Source organism: Cebus imitator, unplaced genomic scaffold, assembly GCF_001604975.1.
Source record: "Cebus imitator isolate Cc_AM_T3 unplaced genomic scaffold, Cebus_imitator-1.0 Scaffold572, whole genome shotgun sequence".
NCBI classification, from domain to species: Eukaryota; Metazoa; Chordata; class Mammalia; order Primates; family Cebidae; genus Cebus; species Cebus imitator.
This window is the reverse complement of record NW_016107887.1, coordinates 684,603-701,670: the sequence shown is the minus strand read 5'-3', so window position 1 is coordinate 701,670 and position 17,068 is coordinate 684,603. Positions and strand designations below refer to the sequence as shown.

Genomic DNA, 17,068 nt, shown 5'->3' with positions numbered 1-17,068 from the left:
GATGCTCGGTGCCGCAAAGAAAAATTAGCACTGAGACAAAGGATCTTTCAGCAACACAATTTTTACTTCCTGGACTGCAGGAAGGGTACTCTCACTAGCCATCTTGCTGCAAGAGTACAAAGAACAAAGGAAAACACACAAATTTATTTCTTACACATTTGGGGTCGCCCTTACTGCTGTGAACGATCTCCATTGGCGGGAGCCAGACCTCACAATCTAAACTAAAACGCGATCAGCTAACAACTTAAAACTTTTATAAACAGGTAAAAGCAATGGAGAGCTGGGATATGCCTGTGAGAACGTCCAGCACAGATATCTTGGTTAAAATAAAAAGACACAGAATGTACCTCGTGCCTGTAAGCATGGCAGGACTAACAGCTGCATAGGATAGGGCTTAACAAAGTTATTAGCACACTTATTCTCTAACAAGAAGACTTTAAAAATGAACTTTTCTACTTCCCACAAGGTAAATACAAGAAAAGGACCACATTAATTAACCATTAATTACTTGTTTATGTTAAATGCATATTTAAATGATCATTTGTGGATATGCTTTGTTGAATAATCGATTTCTTTTTACTTTCAAAAAATATGATTCCTGGAAAATTTAAAATGAATCTATTGCTGGCGTCCTATATATTGGCTAGCGCCGGTTTAGAGTGAGTCACTGATCACTGGTGAATAAGACTCAAGTCTTCGGGTTGGGTGGGTGGGGACAAATTTCTCCAGGGGTGCCTGGAGGTCATGGGGGAAGCCTGACTGGTGGATCTGCTTGTGGGGGAGAAATTCATCTAGAGGACAAATTTAGCCAAGGAATGTCCCACAGAGTAGAGTCCTTGAGGGACCAGATGTAAAGCACCTCTTGAAGGGCTAGAACATAGATAATCAATACAATCCAACACTCCCCTACCCCTGCTTCCTCTTCCTCCCCTTCCTTGGGCCTTGGGGATGGGTAGAGAGTTGGACAAGGAAAACTCATTCCAGGCGAAGTTGTTGGTTGTGGGGAGGAAGGCTCTTTGCTTAGGAGAGGGGTGAGGACACCGGGCAGCTCCAGTGAGCAGAGAGGGCGGGGTGAGTGGGACAATGGGTGTGGCAGAGGACACGAGGCTGAAGTGCTGCGTAAAGAGGTCTGATTGGGGGCACATGCCCATGGTGAGCTGAGGCTGCATGTGTGGTCTGAGGGCAGTGGGGCCTGCGCTCTCCTGTGTGCTTGGCTCTGCAGCGTGTGCTGCGCGGGAGCCTAGGCGGGTCCCCCATGCACAGATCCTCCAGGCAAGTTGGTCCTGGCTCCTTTAGGCAGGGATGTCAATGTCTGTTTCAAAAGTCAGGTGTTGTGCAGTTGCTGAATTGGAAAGAGATGTTGGAGGCACTGCCCCAAGATAATGGAGACGTTGCCCCAAGTAAGAACAGCCCAGACGTAATGACCACTGGACACCACCCAGCCTATTTGTTTCCAGCCCAATTCAAGCCTGTGGCACCAGCATGACTCACATGATGCATCTGGGGCTCCACTGTGGCTTCCTGAGCACATCACCTTTGTGGGATCTGGGCCTCTGCCCTGAAAACCCCAGGATGAAGGCAGACCTTGGTTCTGTGTCTGGGGATCTCACCTGCCGATAGAGAAGACAGAACCTTCACTCACCACTGCCCCGACACCCCAAGTGACCCGGGCAGTGACACAGTCACACTTAAGGCACACAGCTTGTCTTAATCTGTTCAGCTCCGAGAACAAAACGTCACAGACTGAGTGGCTTAGAAACAACAGAAGTTTCTTTGTCATAGCTCTGGAGGCTGGAAGTCCAAGATCAAGGTGGCAGCAGGTTTGGTGAGGGCCTGCTTCCTGGTTCACAGACGGCTTCTTCTTGCTGTGGCCCATGTGGTGGGAAGGACAGGGCAGCCTCTGGGGCCTCTATTATGATGACATAAATCCCATTCAGGGGGGTGGGTCCCTCATGACCTCATCCCCTCCCAAGGGCACCACCTCCTCATACCATTGCCTTGGGGGTTAAGTCTCAACATATGAATTTCAAGGAGACACAAACTTTCAGACCATACCACAGAGCCATTGGAAGAGAGGAATCCCGGGAGATGATCCCTGCAGAAGGGCAACACCAAAGCGAGAATGTGAAGTTCAAAGAGAAGCTTGCCAGAGGTCCAGGGTGGGAAAGGGTGAGCTGGGACCCACAGGAAGCTTGGGGAGGGATGGAGAGACAGGGAGATGCGGGGGCCAGGCTGGGGCTGGGGGGACCCTAGGCACTCTGGAGGCGTCGGGTCAGGAGGGGTCAGGTTTGCCTCGCAGAGGGCTCCTTTAGAAAGCATCCTGTGGTTGCTGGGTGCAAAATGGACAAGAGGGAGGCTGGAGGCAGGGGCCAGCAGGGAGACAGTGGCACTTACATGGAGACAGATGATGAAGGCCTGATGATGATAAAGAAATCACAGTAATAGAAACGGTAGCAATTATTGAGTGCTTTCTGTATTCAGTGCATGTTGGAAGCAGATGCTCGGTGCCGCAAAGAAAAATTAGCACTGAGACAAAGGATTTTTCAACAAGGCAATTTTTACTTCCTGGACTGCAGGAAGGGTACTCTCACTAGCCATTTTGCCAGAGAGTACAATGAACAAAGGAAAACAGACACATTTATCCCTTATGCATTTGGGGTCGTCCTTACTGCTGTGTCTGATCTCCACTGGCTGGAGCCAGACCTCACAATCTAAACTAAAACCCGATTGGCTAACAACTTAAAACTTTTCTAAACAGGTAAAAGCAATGGAGAGCAGGGATATGCCTGTGAGCACCTCCAGCACAGATATCTTGGTACAAGGACATAGTGTACTACGTGCCTGTAAGCACGGCATATTTAACAGCTACATAGGATAGGGCTTAAGAAAGAGCTGTTAGCACACTTATGATTTAATCTTAACAAGAAAGGAAACTTGAAAGAGGAACTTTTCTACTTCCCACAGTGTATTAACTTATTTAATGCTGTCAACAACCCGATATTGTTTTTCATTTTGTTTTTGTTTTGTTTGAGACAGGCTCTCACTCTGTCGCTTGGACTGGAGTGCAGTGGCACGATCTCGGCTCACCGCAACCTCTGCCTCCCAGGCTCAAGCGATTCTCCTGCCTCAGCCTCTGGAGTAGCTGAGATTACAGGCACATGCCATTAATGCCCAGCTAATTTTTGTATGCTTAGTAGAGACAGAGGGTTTCACCATGTTGACCAGGCTAGTCTCTAACTCCTGACCTCAAATGATCCACCCACTTCAGCCTCCCAAACTGCACCCGGCCCTGATATTGTTGTATTGAAGAACTAAATGATTACATGACTGCCCAAAGCTACCCAATGGTGGAGCAGGGTTGGACCCCAGCGCCTGGCTCCACAGTCCACTGAGGTGAAGGAGGGGCCTTGGGGACACCTTGGGTGGCCTGACGGACACCAGTGCATGCTGCCAGTCTTCTCTTCCCTTGGTCATGCCTGCCAGTTGTCAGTTTCTACCCACCGACTGACTCCAGGGCTTGTATCCAGAGGCACACTTAGAAGGACCAGCCCTCTACTGAGGTCAAAGCCCCCCTCCTCCAGCCCCCTAGATTTACAGGGAAGGCCATATTTTATAGAAGAGATTGGGGCCAGCAGCCATCTCTCTGTCATGCCAACAACTGGCGGATGATTAAATTTCTATAGGTGTGAAGTGTAAAGTGCAAGTTAATTTCCTCCAGGAAAGGAAATCCTTGACACTTCAGCCAAATGATGAGTGGGAGCTCTAAATCCCCGGGAGGAGAAGGGGGAGTGTGAGCCAGGAAGGCGGCGGCACCGCCAAGGGGCACGCTGCTGCTGCCTCAGCACTTGGTCACCACCCAAAACAGACTCTTCAAAAAGGCCCCACATGGGTGGATGAGCAGACCCCTCACCCTCCCCGCCATTCTTGCGACTGTCATCAACCCTCAGCCAAATAAAGTGACTTAGCCAAGGGGCCACGTTGGCTCCAAACAGTGGAGAGGAAGCTGCTGGGTTTTCCAGTAGGTAAGAAATTCACGGTGTAGCCGGGTATGGTGGCTCGTGCCTGTAATTCCAGCACTTTGAGAGGCTGAGGTGGGCAGGTCACCTGAGGTCGGGAGTTCGAGACCAGCCTGACCAACATGGAGAAACCCTGACTCTACTAAAAATACAAAATTGTTTGGGTGTGTGGTGGTGCATGCCTATAATCCCAGCTACTCAGGAGGCTGAGGCAGGAGAATCGCTTGAACCCAGGAGGTGGAGGTTGCAGTGAGCAGAGATTACTCCATTGCACTCCAACCTGGGCAACAAGAGCCAAACTCCATCTCAAGAAAAAGAAGGAAAAAAGAAAGGAAGGAAGAGAGGGAGGGAGGGAAGGAGGGAGGGAGGGAAGGAAGGAAGGAAGGAAGGAAGGAAGAAAAAAAGGAAGGAAAGAAAGAAAGAAAAGAAAGAAAGAAAGAGAAATTCAAGGTGTAACAGCAAGCCAATCTCACATGGAAATTTTTGGGGAAAAAATATCAATATTAAGAACTTGTTGGCCAGGTGCAGTGGCTCACACCTGTAATCCTTCGCTTTGCGAGGTGGAGGTGGAAGGGTCCCTTGAGGCCAGGAGTTTGAGACCAGCCTGGGCAACAAAGTGAGACCCCCATGTGTACTCTCACAAAAAATTTGTTTTAAAAATAAGCTGGGCATGGCATGCATGTAGTCCTAGATACTTGGCAGGGAGGTGAGAGAATCCCTGGAGTCCGGGATTTTGAGACTGCAGTGAGCCGTGATCGTGCCACTGCACTCAGCCTGGGCAGCAGAGAGAGACCCTGCCTCAAGAACAGCAAACAAACGAAGAACTTGTCGATGTGGATGAATTGGAAATGTTTTTAAAATGGACCTTCATGTAGTATTATATACAGCATTCCTAACTCCAGTAAGAAGTCACGGTTTTTTTGGACCGCGAACCACTGTTCAGACACTTCCAGGAGGAGGTCAAATGCTCCTCCCTGCCACTAGAGGGCGGCATCAGCCAGGATTATAACCCTAATGTCTCGCAGTTCGGCCTTTAGTGGGGGTGGCAGGGTATTGGGGGATCTTGGATACCAGCTGTACTTCATCTGGATACCAGAAACTTTAAAATCTCACTTAAGCATCCTTACAAGCCCAGGAGGAAGGTATTTGAAGCCTCAGAGTAGTTCAGGGGTTTGCTCAAGGTCACTCAGCTAGTGACTGACAGACCTGGGGTTTGAACCCAGATCTATTGGACTCGGACCCTGGAGTTCTTCATTACCAGGGCACTCTGACTTCAGGGTCAAGGTCAAAGCCAGGATCTGACCCCAGGGCCCCTGACTCCAGGGCCAAGTTTGGAAGAAGCAGAGCCCCGAGGACAGAGGAAAGCCAGACCACCTGCACCCTGCAGGCTGCCACTGTCTGGCCAAGATGCAGCTCCTGGGCTTTCTCATCCAGCAAGCCCAATGGACCTCTGCCGAAGTGCCCCTGGCTTTGTGTGCAAGGATTTTAGACTGGGCACTACATATGGCAGTTGCCCTTGCCTTCCACCTCATCAAGGGTGAAGGCTGAGCCTCTTATAGAAGGCGTCAGAATAACAGCAGGTGCAGCTCCCCCAGGAAATACTGAAATGACATCAGAGCCAGGGAATTCCCCTTTAAGGCATCTTCTCAGAATTCTTTAGGGAGCCCCTGTTTCTGTGTTAAGAACAGTCTTGCTCCTCCAGCTGGGTCTGACCCACCTGGTGCCATGAGGTGAGGGGCAGGGGGAAGGGGGAGCTGGCAAAGCCGGGGGAGATGTTCAGCTGCCCCTCCACCCTGTTCCCCTCTCAGGCATCTTGGATTTGGATGAGGTTAGAAGGACTAGGGATTCCAGGAAAGGGAATGAATAAAAGGCAAAGAAGAGACACCAGAGTGGAGGAGGAGGGCCCTGAAGAAGAGAGTGTCCCCTTCCCAGCTTGTCACTGCTTGCCAAACCCCCTTTAGCTGGCAGTGAGCTGGGCTCTGAGCTTGATCTCTCCCCAAAACCCTGTGATGTATCGCCCCCTCCACCCCCATTTTACAGATGGAGGGATGAGACTTGGGAAGGGTTATTACCTGCTTAAGGTCACACAGCTGGCTGATGACAGGGAAGCAGCGTTCACATGCTAGCTACACTCCCCGCCCCCCATGGCCTGAGCACATCCCTGCAGTCCCTGTATGAGGCAGCCCCCAGAATGGCCTGACTCCACAGTCACTCACAAAGCATGGCTCACATGCGCCTCTCCCAGCCTGGGCACGGCCAGGGCCCTGTGGTACATGGACTTGGGAGGTGGCCAGACCTGGGCATATCGTCGTTTTGTCTTTTGCCAACTGTGGCCTCTGGACCCAGCATTTCATATCCCTGAGCCACAGTTTTGTCATCAGAGTCATGAGAGGAGCAGGGGCCCTCCCCACAGGGTTGGGGACATAGAGGGAAGATGGGTAAGAAGGCACAGAGCAGTGTTTCCCACACTTAGCAGGGTGCCTGGCCCTTCCCTGAGGTTCTGCTCAGTGATCCGGAGCGGGCCTGGGAAACTGAATGGTGCCGTGCTCCCCAGGAGCTTCCTTGAGGCAGCAGATCTGGGCCTCCCCCACCTGTCCATCTGTCCATCTTTCTGTCTTTCCTGGCCCCCACCCCCAAGAGGTCACCTCTATGGGCTGTTCTTCTGGCCAGAGCTGGGCTGCCCCTGAAAAAGGCACCACATCTTCTAACACCAGCCCCACATCACATGGCAACTCAACTGGACACCAGCTTCTGAAGCCACGTGGGAGGCCACTCTCCAGGGCTCCAGGGCATGGGACACGTGGGTGAGGGCCCACAGCCACCATGAGTGCTTGGATCGATTGGCCACCCCTGACCACTCTCTCAGGTGAACGCTCACAGGAGGGTCGCAAGTGAGATGGCCTGGAGCTGCTGTCTCCCACTCCGCCAATCTGCCTGGCCTGTTTTTCTCCAACCAAGCAAGGGCGGGCTGCTCTCTCTCCCTTTGCAGTCGGTTATTTCCCAGGAGAGTCCCCCATCCTTTACGGAAGTTGATTCTTGGTGGAGACAGCCCATTCATACTCTAAACGCCCCAGGGCATCCCTAAACCCAAGGAGGAGGGACACATACCAAGCCGAAGCTGACCCCTGCACAAATCTTTCTGCTTATCTTAGCTGCTCCTGGCAGGGCTGACCCCCACACAAAACCGAGACTGCTTCCTGCTAAGGTGTGAGCTGCCCCAGGGGCTGCACCCACAGCCCAGGCAAACCCAAGGTCTAACAAGCCCCATTCTGAGGCTGAGGGAGGGTGGGCTGGAGGAGTGGTGGCAGTGAAGAGGGACCAGTGTCCTATTACCACCTTCATGGGCTCCAGGCACATTAAGTAGCAAATATCACATTTTATGACTGTATTGGTTTAAATACAAATACAATTAGGCTGAGTTCATTTGCATATGTTCATTCCTGTATTCTTTTTTCCTTTGATTTTAAAAGACTTTAAAATTAAAACACTTAGGGTCACACCTGTAATCCTAGTACTTTGGGAGGCTGAGGCAGTCAGATCATGAGGTCAGGACTTCGAGACCAGCCTGACTAACATGGTGAAACCTGGTCTCTACTAAAAATACAGAAGTTAGCCAATCATGGTGGAGAGGGCCTGTAGTCCCAGCTACTCCAGAGAGTGAGGCAGGAGAATTGCTTGAACCCAGGAGGTAGAGGTTGTAGTAAGCTGAGATCACGCCACTGCACTCCAGTCTGGGCGATAGAATGAGACTCTGTCTTGGGGGAAAAAAAATTAAAACGCTTTCAGGCCCCTAGAGGGGTCACAGCCCTAAGCCTATGTGGCCAGCTGGCCAGGCCCCTGAAGGACAGGAACAGAGGCAGGAGTGGGCCCTGGAGACCAAGCTGGGTGGGAGCCCCGCTGTGCCTCCCGCCAGCTGTGCAGGGTGGGTGCATCACTCACCTCTCTGAGCCTCTGATTTTGGGAAAGCTGCTTCAGTGTGTCCACCGGACAGATAAGTGGTGGAAGGGATGAGCAGGGCTGAGCACAGGGAGCTCAGTGCCTTCCAGGACCCACGTTCTCTCCCCAGGAGAGGAGGAAAGAGGCCGGAGCCAAGAACATCCTTTCCCAGCACAATGCGGTGAGCTTGGGTGAGGCAGGTAGGCTCCTGGCAGGAGAAATGGCACATCCCAGGGCCCATCAGGCTCCCTTCCTCCTGCCTCCTTGAGCCTACCTGTGACCCCCACAGATGTCTGGGCAGCTGATTGCAATTTTCGGCCACCTCCAGGAACTCCCAAGGGGCTCCTTGAAGTCAACCTCCAGATATCAGCTGGATGTAGCTTCATTCATCACCACCACTCTATGACGCAGGCTGGGAGCTGTCCAGGCCAGAGGCCCTAGGAGAGGCTGCTGCGGGAGGCTGATGGGAGGGGAGGGCTTGAGCGCTCTGCCGCAGAGGCCCAGGCTCAGGGAACCGCTAACTTAACGCCAGTGAGGTACTTATAGCTGCCTGTGTCTATCCTGTAGCCAGGGGTCCTCCGCCCGCTTGACAGAAGCCTGGAACCTGAAGCCCGGGCAGAGCCATGCAGACAGCCCTGCCGTTAAGGCAGGTGGGGCAGAGACTGGGGAAGAAGGTGTTGGGGGTCCTGCCAGATGCTCCGGTGAGGCTGAGTGAGGAGGCAGCTGCAGTACCTAACAGGAGCGTCTCCCTACAGGCACAGGCTCTGGCTAGAGTGGGCACAAGGTGGACACCTCCCCTGCCCAGCACTGCCTCTGAGTCAGCCCACTCAGCAATACCCAGAGAGGCCTCTGCAGCGGGCATGGAGACAGGCCCTGGGACGCATAAGGCAGGTCATTGCCCATAAGCTTACATGCAGGAAAAAGTAGAGGATAGAACAAATCAGTTGGTTAGAAATCAGAGCTCAGATAGAAGGTCCAGACAGCCAGTGGACTGACAATAAAAAGAATCAGTGCTCCATCTTCATCATGTGCCGTGTGCCAGGCAGTGTGACCAGTGGAAGGTACCCAAGTCACCCGGGACAAATCCCTACAGGATTCCGCAACCTCAATTCTTGCCTCCTCAGAAGAAAGAAGTCCACTGAGGGGCAGAAGGCAGAAGAGACCAAGGTAAGTTTCAAAGCAGGAGTGGAGGTTTACTTTAAAAGGCTTTAGAACAGGAAAGAAAATTAACTGCACTTGGAAGGCACCAAGGTCACATACGACATTTAACCTTGACCCTAGGATTTTCCAGACTGGCCCCTTTCCCATGATTCTTCACTTAGGGCTGCCTGCCCGCATGCGCATACTCGCCTTTCCCATGGGAGGCGAGCACGCAGTGCGTTTAGGAAGTTGTACGCATGCCCTTCTGCAGCTTTCTTCCCTCTTCCGGTGGCGTGTCCCCGGAAGCTCATATTTTGCCATTTTTTCCCTTAATACGCATGCTTGGGAAGTTGCTTCTCCCGGGTGCCTACGTTTAATTAACGTTTTAGTGCACAGGTGTGGACTGTTAGGAAATGGCCTCTCCCTGGCACCGGCTGCCAGTGTATCACTTTTAGAGACGCAGCGTGATCATTCCGGAACCATCACTCGACATCCCTGGTGGGTGGGGGGAGCCCTCTCCTGCCCCGCTCATGCCTAACTACCTGTAATAGAAGTGCATTTTGCATGCAGCACATTTGCCCTCATTTCATCTTGATCTTAGGCCTCTGAGGAGGAAGCTGGGAGGGGAGGCTCATAACACACCTAATAACCAGCCCTTCCTGTGGGTGGCAGGGCCAGGATCCTGCCAGGCCATTTGCTGGCACACCAGTTCCTAACCACTCCCCGCATTGCCTCTGCCTCCAACTCTGAATCAACGCTGTCCAAGAACCTTACAGGGAAAGAGACAGAGAGAAGGAAGGAGCCAAAGGAGGAAAGGCAGAGAGAGAAGGGAAAGGACCAGGAGAGTGCAGGAGACCAAGAGGGCAAACGGCAGTGTCTGCAAGGGCATTAGTGTCCCCATTAATCCTCCGTGACCAGCCTCAAAGTCCGGGGAGGTGAGTCCAGGTGGAGGAACCTCACTGACAATGGCATGGGATCTACAAATTTCTTAAGGTGAAGAGGCCAGAACACTTCCCACTCAAAAACGCTTCACCAGGACACACATGGTGGCTCACACCTGTAATCTCAGTAGTGTGGAAGGCAGAGGCAGGCGGATCACTCTAGCCCAGGAGTTCAAGAACAGCCTGGGCCATATGACAAGACGCTGTTTCTACAACAAAACATAAATTAAAATTAGCTGGTTGTGGTCTCATGCCTGCAGTCCCTGCTACTTGAGAGGCTGAGGTGGGAGGATCACTTGAACCTGGGAGGTCTAGGCTGCAGTGAGCTGAAAGTGTGGCACCGTACTCCAGCCTGGGTGACAGAGTGAGACCCTGTCAAAAAAAAAAAAAAAAAAAAAGCTGCATCCTAGCCAGAAGACGGGAGGATGAGCAAAAGGCAACTATACACTGCATCAGAAGAGGAACCTCCCAGGGACCCCTGGGGAACAGAGCAAAGGAGAAATCAGATACATAATTCTTCATATTTAAAACCAGGAAAGATAACATGGCTCCTTAGGGGAGGAGGCTTAAAGTAGACATGAAAGAGATTGGAGCAGAGATATAAGATTACATGCCAGAGAGGGGAAAGGTAAACAAGAAGAGCTTAGAAAAGGAAAAGATGAGAGGGGCCAGGGGAATGGTTCATGCCTGCAATACCAGCACTTGGGAGGCAGAAGCAGGAGGACCTCTTGGGGCCAGGAGTTGAAAACCAGCCTGGACAACATAATGAGACCCTGTCTCTTAAAAAAAAAAAAAAAGCTATTAATCATGGGGTGCACGCCTGTGGTCCCAGCTACTCGAGAGGCTGAGGTGGAAGGATGGCTTGAGCCTGAGAGCTCAAGGCTGCAGTGAGATATGATTGTGCCACTGAACTCCAGCCTGGGGTAGAGTGATACCTTTTCTCTGATTTTTTTTTTTAATTTAACAAAGTGAATCAAAATGAAGAACTCTAGAATAGAGAAGGGTGACAAAATACAGTAGTCTGGTGGTGGCTCACATCTGTAATCCCAGCACTTTGGGAGGCCAGAGACAGGTGGATCACTTGAGGCTAGAAGTTTGAGACCAGACTGAGCAACACAGCAAAACCATATCTCTACAAAAAATGCAAAATCTAGCCAGGCATGGTGGTGCATGTGTAGTCCCAGCTGCTAGGGAGGCTAAAGTGGGAGGATCCATTAAGCCCAGGAGGTCAAGGTTGTAGTGAGCCACTGCACTCCAGCCTGGCGATAGAGAGAGACTCTGTCTCAAAAAACAAACCAAAAAAACTGATCGGTAGCAAATAATTTAACCTTGTCCAAAAAGAGGACTGGTTTTTGCTTTCAGCTTATGGGAGTGAATCTTTAAGCTCTAAGACTATCGGAGTGTATTTACACTGAAGAGCCAATAATGTGATTTCAGGTAAGGACTGGTCAAACCAGAAAGTCCAACAGTGTAAGGTAAAGGCTTTGAGTCACACCCAGAGGAGCCGCAGTCTGCAGACAGAGACCGGTATGTGAACCGTCTGCCATGCTTATGCCATGAGGCCCAAGAAACACTCTGGACACTGAGGTTCATGTGAGCCTCCCTGGTTGCCAGCACTCCCACATTCTGCCACACATGGATGCTGGGAACAGGAGGCTGACCCCACAGGGAGGACCACAGCAGCTATGCATGGGGTAGTCTCCAGACACACCTGTGAGCAACCTCTCTTGGCTGATGCTCATCTGCACCCATGAGTATAAGATGAGCCTAACATCTCCCAGTTAGCTCTGTGAGTCTTCCTAGCAAATTATCAAAACTAAGTGGCTTGGGGAACCGGCGTCTCCAACTTTGCAATGGGTATCAAAAGAGGTGGCCTTGAGAACCGCTAAACTTGTAATTGGTGTTGGAAGTGAGAGTGGTCTCCTGTGTGGGCTGTGTTCCCTCCCACTTCACAGTTGGTTAAACTTTTCACAGGTGGCAAACATTCAAACATTTAAATATAAAATCAGGACTTCCACTTCTAGGCTAGATGTTCTGGGAAGAAAATTAATTCCACTACAAATACCTGGACATGTTGATTGAAATAAAGCAAACATATTTTAAATGACTACCTGAACGTGTAAGAAAGTAAGGAAACTCACTAAGGCCCAAAACAAAGAAGAGGCTGAAACCCAGAAAGGTAAATGACCCCTGATGCTGTGGGCTGCCTTAGCAGTACCTGGAAATATCTGAAACCTGCAATCACTGGTTTTAACAGCCATACAAAAGAGATAAGGCAAGGCCCTGGCCTCATGCAGGCAAGATGCAGTGTCAGGACTGAGACTCTTAGAAAAAGCTAGAATCCTTGAAGAGCTAACTCTTAAAAAAAAATATAGCATAGAAAAAGAAACTAACAAGAAAATGTGTCTGTCTTGGCCTCAGCTTTGTGTTAAAAAGAGAAGGTGGAGGAAAAGAAGGGGAAAGAGAAGGAAGAGGAGAAAGAAGAGAGATATTTCACTTTTCCCTCCCCCTGAAAATTTAAAGACTGTCCTTACATGGATTTTGGGTCTGGATTTACACTCCTTGAAGAATATCCAAGAGAAATATTTTAGTGTGTTTCCAGGATGGAAGCAAGCACTCCGGGGCTCCTGACAGAAATCAAAACAGACCTCTCCAGAGGACTAACCCTCAGCCCAGGCCTCTCAGAATTCCCACAGACTGATATCTGCAAAACATGAGCTCGCAATAAAAATTGAGCCTCCACAAGAGAAGCAGTCTTTCAGAGTAAGTGTCAGCAGGAGCAGCAGATTCAGAATTAGATCACCAAAGATGTCACAGTTATGGGATTATCAGGAACAGAATTCAAAGTTGTGTTTTCAATGTTTACAGGAACAAAAGGGGAAATTAAAAACACATGCAGGGAACACAGAATCATCCAAGATGACCAAACGGATTTGACACCAAATACATCTCAAAATGAAAAATAAAATTATTAAATTTTGAAAGTAAAAAACTGGCATACACACCAGATTAGAAACATTTGCAAAGGAATTCATAAATTTTTTTAAAAAGTTGAGGGAATCATCCATAATGTAGCTGAGAGAGATAAAAACATGGAAAATGAGACAAAATTCCTCTCCAGCCTTTCTGGAGAAGAGCCGTGAGCTGGATCACATCCCACAGGCAGGTATGGACAGAAGAAGAGACACTGAGCTGGAGGAGGCAGGGGGCTCCCTCTACCCCAGTGATGCCTCCCTCTGCCCAGTATGTCATCCTTGGGAACGAATAGGGGATAATGGGATTGGGCGAGCAAGACTGCTCTCTGGGATTTGAATATCATGCTTCCCCTTAAAATTCTCAGAATGTCTGTCAGTTTTGGGGAGAGATTCTGCTTCCAGTCTGTTCCCCATGGGCAAATCCCTTCCCTTTCTTGGATTCCCCTGTGCGATAGCTGGGTCTCTAAGGTCACTGCCAACTCTAATACTCTATTCCTTTATGACATCCTGAGGTGACAGGTACAATATATGCCCTACTGACTCAACCTCTACACTCAGGGTAAATCAGAGATCCAGGGATGCTTAGGAAGAGCCCTGCCTGTCCAAAACACCAATGCAGAGCCTGAAACTCCACAATTAGAGAGTCACTTATTTGGAGGTAAACATGGTCCAACTTGGATTCCAATTTTTTTTTTTCTCAGAGGGGCTGGGTAAAAGATATAATTAAAGTCATCATCAGTCACAACACCTCCATGTGAGTTATTTTAACAGAGTCTTTTCAACAAGGCCACAGCATGCGAGATGGATTTGAAAGGGGCAGCAGAGGGGAAATGGGGGGGGTCAGTCACACCCCCAGGGACGGGGCCCTAGTCCTGTGCGCAGGAGAGGCGGAGCTGGAAGGTGAAACTTCCACAGCCTGAACCATCCATTCTGCCTCTAGCCTCTCAGCAACTCCACACCTGCTGGCCAGCAGGTGGCAGTGCACGGACAAAAATGCAGATTTCTGCTGGATTTTCTGGGAGCTCCTGGAGTTCAACTGGCTCCTTTTTCTGGTAGCCTCAGTGCTGAGTTTGGACAGGTGGGCTGCAGACACAAGGGACAGGGGGATGTGGGATGCGGGATGCACTGCCCAGGTCTCTGTAAGTCCCACCATGGTGGTGGCCCCAGAAGCCAGGCTGGGGACTGGGAGGGCCGCCTGGAAGATGCGGCACGTTGAAGGCTTGTCCTGCCTGAGCAGGAGTGAGGGGACATTTGAGGATGAAATGAGACTGGGTGACAGAGCCCTTCCCTCTCTCAGCCTTGCTTCTCAGATCTGTCGAATGGCTGTGAGCACTCCCAGGGGACCGGTCCCCTGCCACTGCAGCCCTGCAGAGGTGAGCTGAAGTTCAGAGGGGCAAGGCTGCATGCATCCCATTCCAGAGTCCTCCCATCCCTTCCTATTGGGCGACTTGTTAATGCTTCTGGGGTGCTGCAGGGCTTTGGGTAGCTTGGCTCTGTACCAGTGCCCTGACTCAGTGCTTCCTCCCTTGCCTTCACCTGGCCTGGGCAACCCTCTTGGGCAGGGGAGAAAAATGAGCTGCTCAAAGTAGATACCTCCATCAGATACAGGAAAGCAGACACTTTTCATTTCTGCAGGCCAGACTCCGTCAGTGAAGACAGCCCACGGAGGCCAACCCGAAAGACTGCACACAGCTCTTTGACTCCATCGCAGGGGTGGGGGCGCGCTCCCCACATTGCCTTCCTATGGATTCCCCATGCCCACCCTGCTGAAAGGAATCATGCAGCCACACTGTGATCTGCTGCAGTGTCTCCCAAACTCTCAGCTCACGAGGATCTCTGGGCACTTGTTAACATTCAGTCTTGTTCCAGGGGACAGCTGGGAACCAATATCTGGCAACACCCTAGGTGAGACAGAGTTTCGCTCTTGTTACCCAGGCTGGAGTGCAATGGCGCGATCTCGGCTCACCGCAACTTCCGCCTCCTGGGTTCAGGCAATTCTCCTGCCTCAGCCTCCTGAGCTGGTATTATAGGCATGCACTACTATGCCCAGCTAATTTTTTGTATTTTTAATAGAGACGGGGTTTCACCATGTTGACTGGGATGGTCTCGATCTCTTGACCTCATGATCCACCCGCCTCGGCCTCCCAAATGCTGGGATTACAGGCCTGAGCCACCGCGCCCAGCCCTAGGTGACTCTTATGCTTAGATCAGCTTGGGGCCATGTCCACCCTGAGGATGAAGGAAGAGTGGAAGCCTGGAGCCATGGGGGTTTATGTCCACGTAACCTAACGGGAGACTGCCAGTGGAGTCTCAGAGCCAGTCCAGGAAGAAAGGAGGTAGGTCTTGGTGGACAGTGAGCCCGTCTCAGCCCCACGGTCCCGGCCTGCTCTGGCACACTCTCTTCCTGCCTCTTCTCACCACCTGAGAGACCAAGCTTGCCAAGCTCTGAGGCCTCTGCTGACCCCTATGGTCAGGTTGCTTGCCTGAGACCTTTTTTCCTAACCCACAGGGTGATTGTGATAGAAAGAATAATGGCCCCCAAAGCTATCCCTGTCTGAGTCCCCAGGCCCTGGCTGTTACTTTACGGGGCAAAGGGGACTTTGCACGGGTGATTAGTTAAGGACCTGGAGACGGGGGGTTATCCCGGATTGTTCAGGTGGGCCCAGTCAAATCACAAGAGTCCTTATAACAGGGAGGCAGGGGGTCAGAGAAGGAGTGGAAGACACCACGCTGACAGCTTTGAAGACGGAGGAAGGAGCTGTGAGCCAAGGGATGCAGGCCTTTCTTGCCCCTAGAAGCTGGCACAGCCAGAGCCAAGGATATGCACTGTCCCTCAGAGCCTTCAGGAGGAGCCAGCCCTGCCAACACTTTTGTTAGGGACACAGGAGCCTAGGAGAGCCAGAGTGACACCACTTTAAAATCAACTCCATCTTGGCTGGGCGCAGTGGCTCACACCTGTAATCCCAGCACTTTGGGAGTCTGAGGCTGGTGGATCATTTGAGATCAAGAGTTCAAGACCAGCCTGGCCAGCGTGGTGAAACCCCCTCTCTACTAAAAATACAAAAATGAGCCGGGCAGTGGTGGCATGCACCGGTAATCCCAGCTACTCGGGAGGCTGAGGTGGGAGAACTGCTTGAGCCTGGGAGGCAGAGGTTACAGTGAGCCGAGATCGCACCACTGCACTCCAGTTGGGGCGGCAGAGTCAGAGTCTGTCTCAAAAATAAATAAATAAGTAAAATCAATGCCATCTTAAAACTAGCAAAGCACATTCCTTGCCAGCCACAACCCATGGTCCTAAGATGTTTACAACTAAGGAAGCAGCTTGGTAATGCCTGCAAGGACAAACTCCTCCAACAGCAGAAAGTCCAGATGCCCCAATACCCTTAACAGTGTACGCTTGCAAAATAATTCGAGTTATGTTCTGATGTGCTCGCATAGGAAAATGTCAAGGATAGCTTTCTTTAAAGCAGTAGAGTACTAAATATCATGCTGTCAGCCCACTGCAGGTAGGCACAGGTTTGGTTTAGCCTTTACAGGGACAAGATTCCTACATAAGAAAAACTTGGCGGGGCGCCGTGGCGTATGCCTGTAATCCCAGCACTTTGGGAGGCCAAGGCAGGCAGGTCATGAGGTCAGGAGTTCGAGACCAGCCTGACCAACATGGCGAAATCCTGAATAAAGACCCCTCTTTCCAGTAACACCTTAATTTCCTCCCATTAAGACTTCTGACCCAAAGAACTGTACGATAATAAATGTGTGTTGTTTAAAGCTAGTGAGTTGGTGGTGATTTGTCACATCAGCAACCAGAAACTCACATGGTGACTTGGTTGGAAAGAGTTACTCTCGTTATTGTCCCTGTCGAGTACGCAAACACGGGAAGGCAGCGACAATAGCAGCAGCTTAGAAGCCACAGGCTCTCCCAGCTCAGAGACTTCTCCCTGTGTGACTTGAAGCAAGTCCTTCTCCTCTCTGAGCCCCCACTTCCCCATCTGTAAAATGGAGATGGTCATTACATCTGCAGGACGTCTGTGTGTGGGAACTAAATGGTTTGCCCAGAGAA

General features: G+C 50.9%; 1 long non-coding RNA gene across 1 annotated transcript in view; it reads right to left on the bottom strand.

Annotated features, from left to right (window-relative positions):
• Nucleotides 1-1,498: 1,498 nt before the first annotated feature.
• The window catches only part of LOC119469100, a 17,266-nt gene continuing 1,696 nt past the window's right edge, over nt 1,499-17,068 (bottom strand). The window contains exon 3 of the long non-coding RNA XR_005197921.1: nt 1,499-1,610. This is a non-coding gene — a long non-coding RNA (uncharacterized LOC119469100). The remainder of the gene's footprint in view (nt 1,611-17,068) is intronic.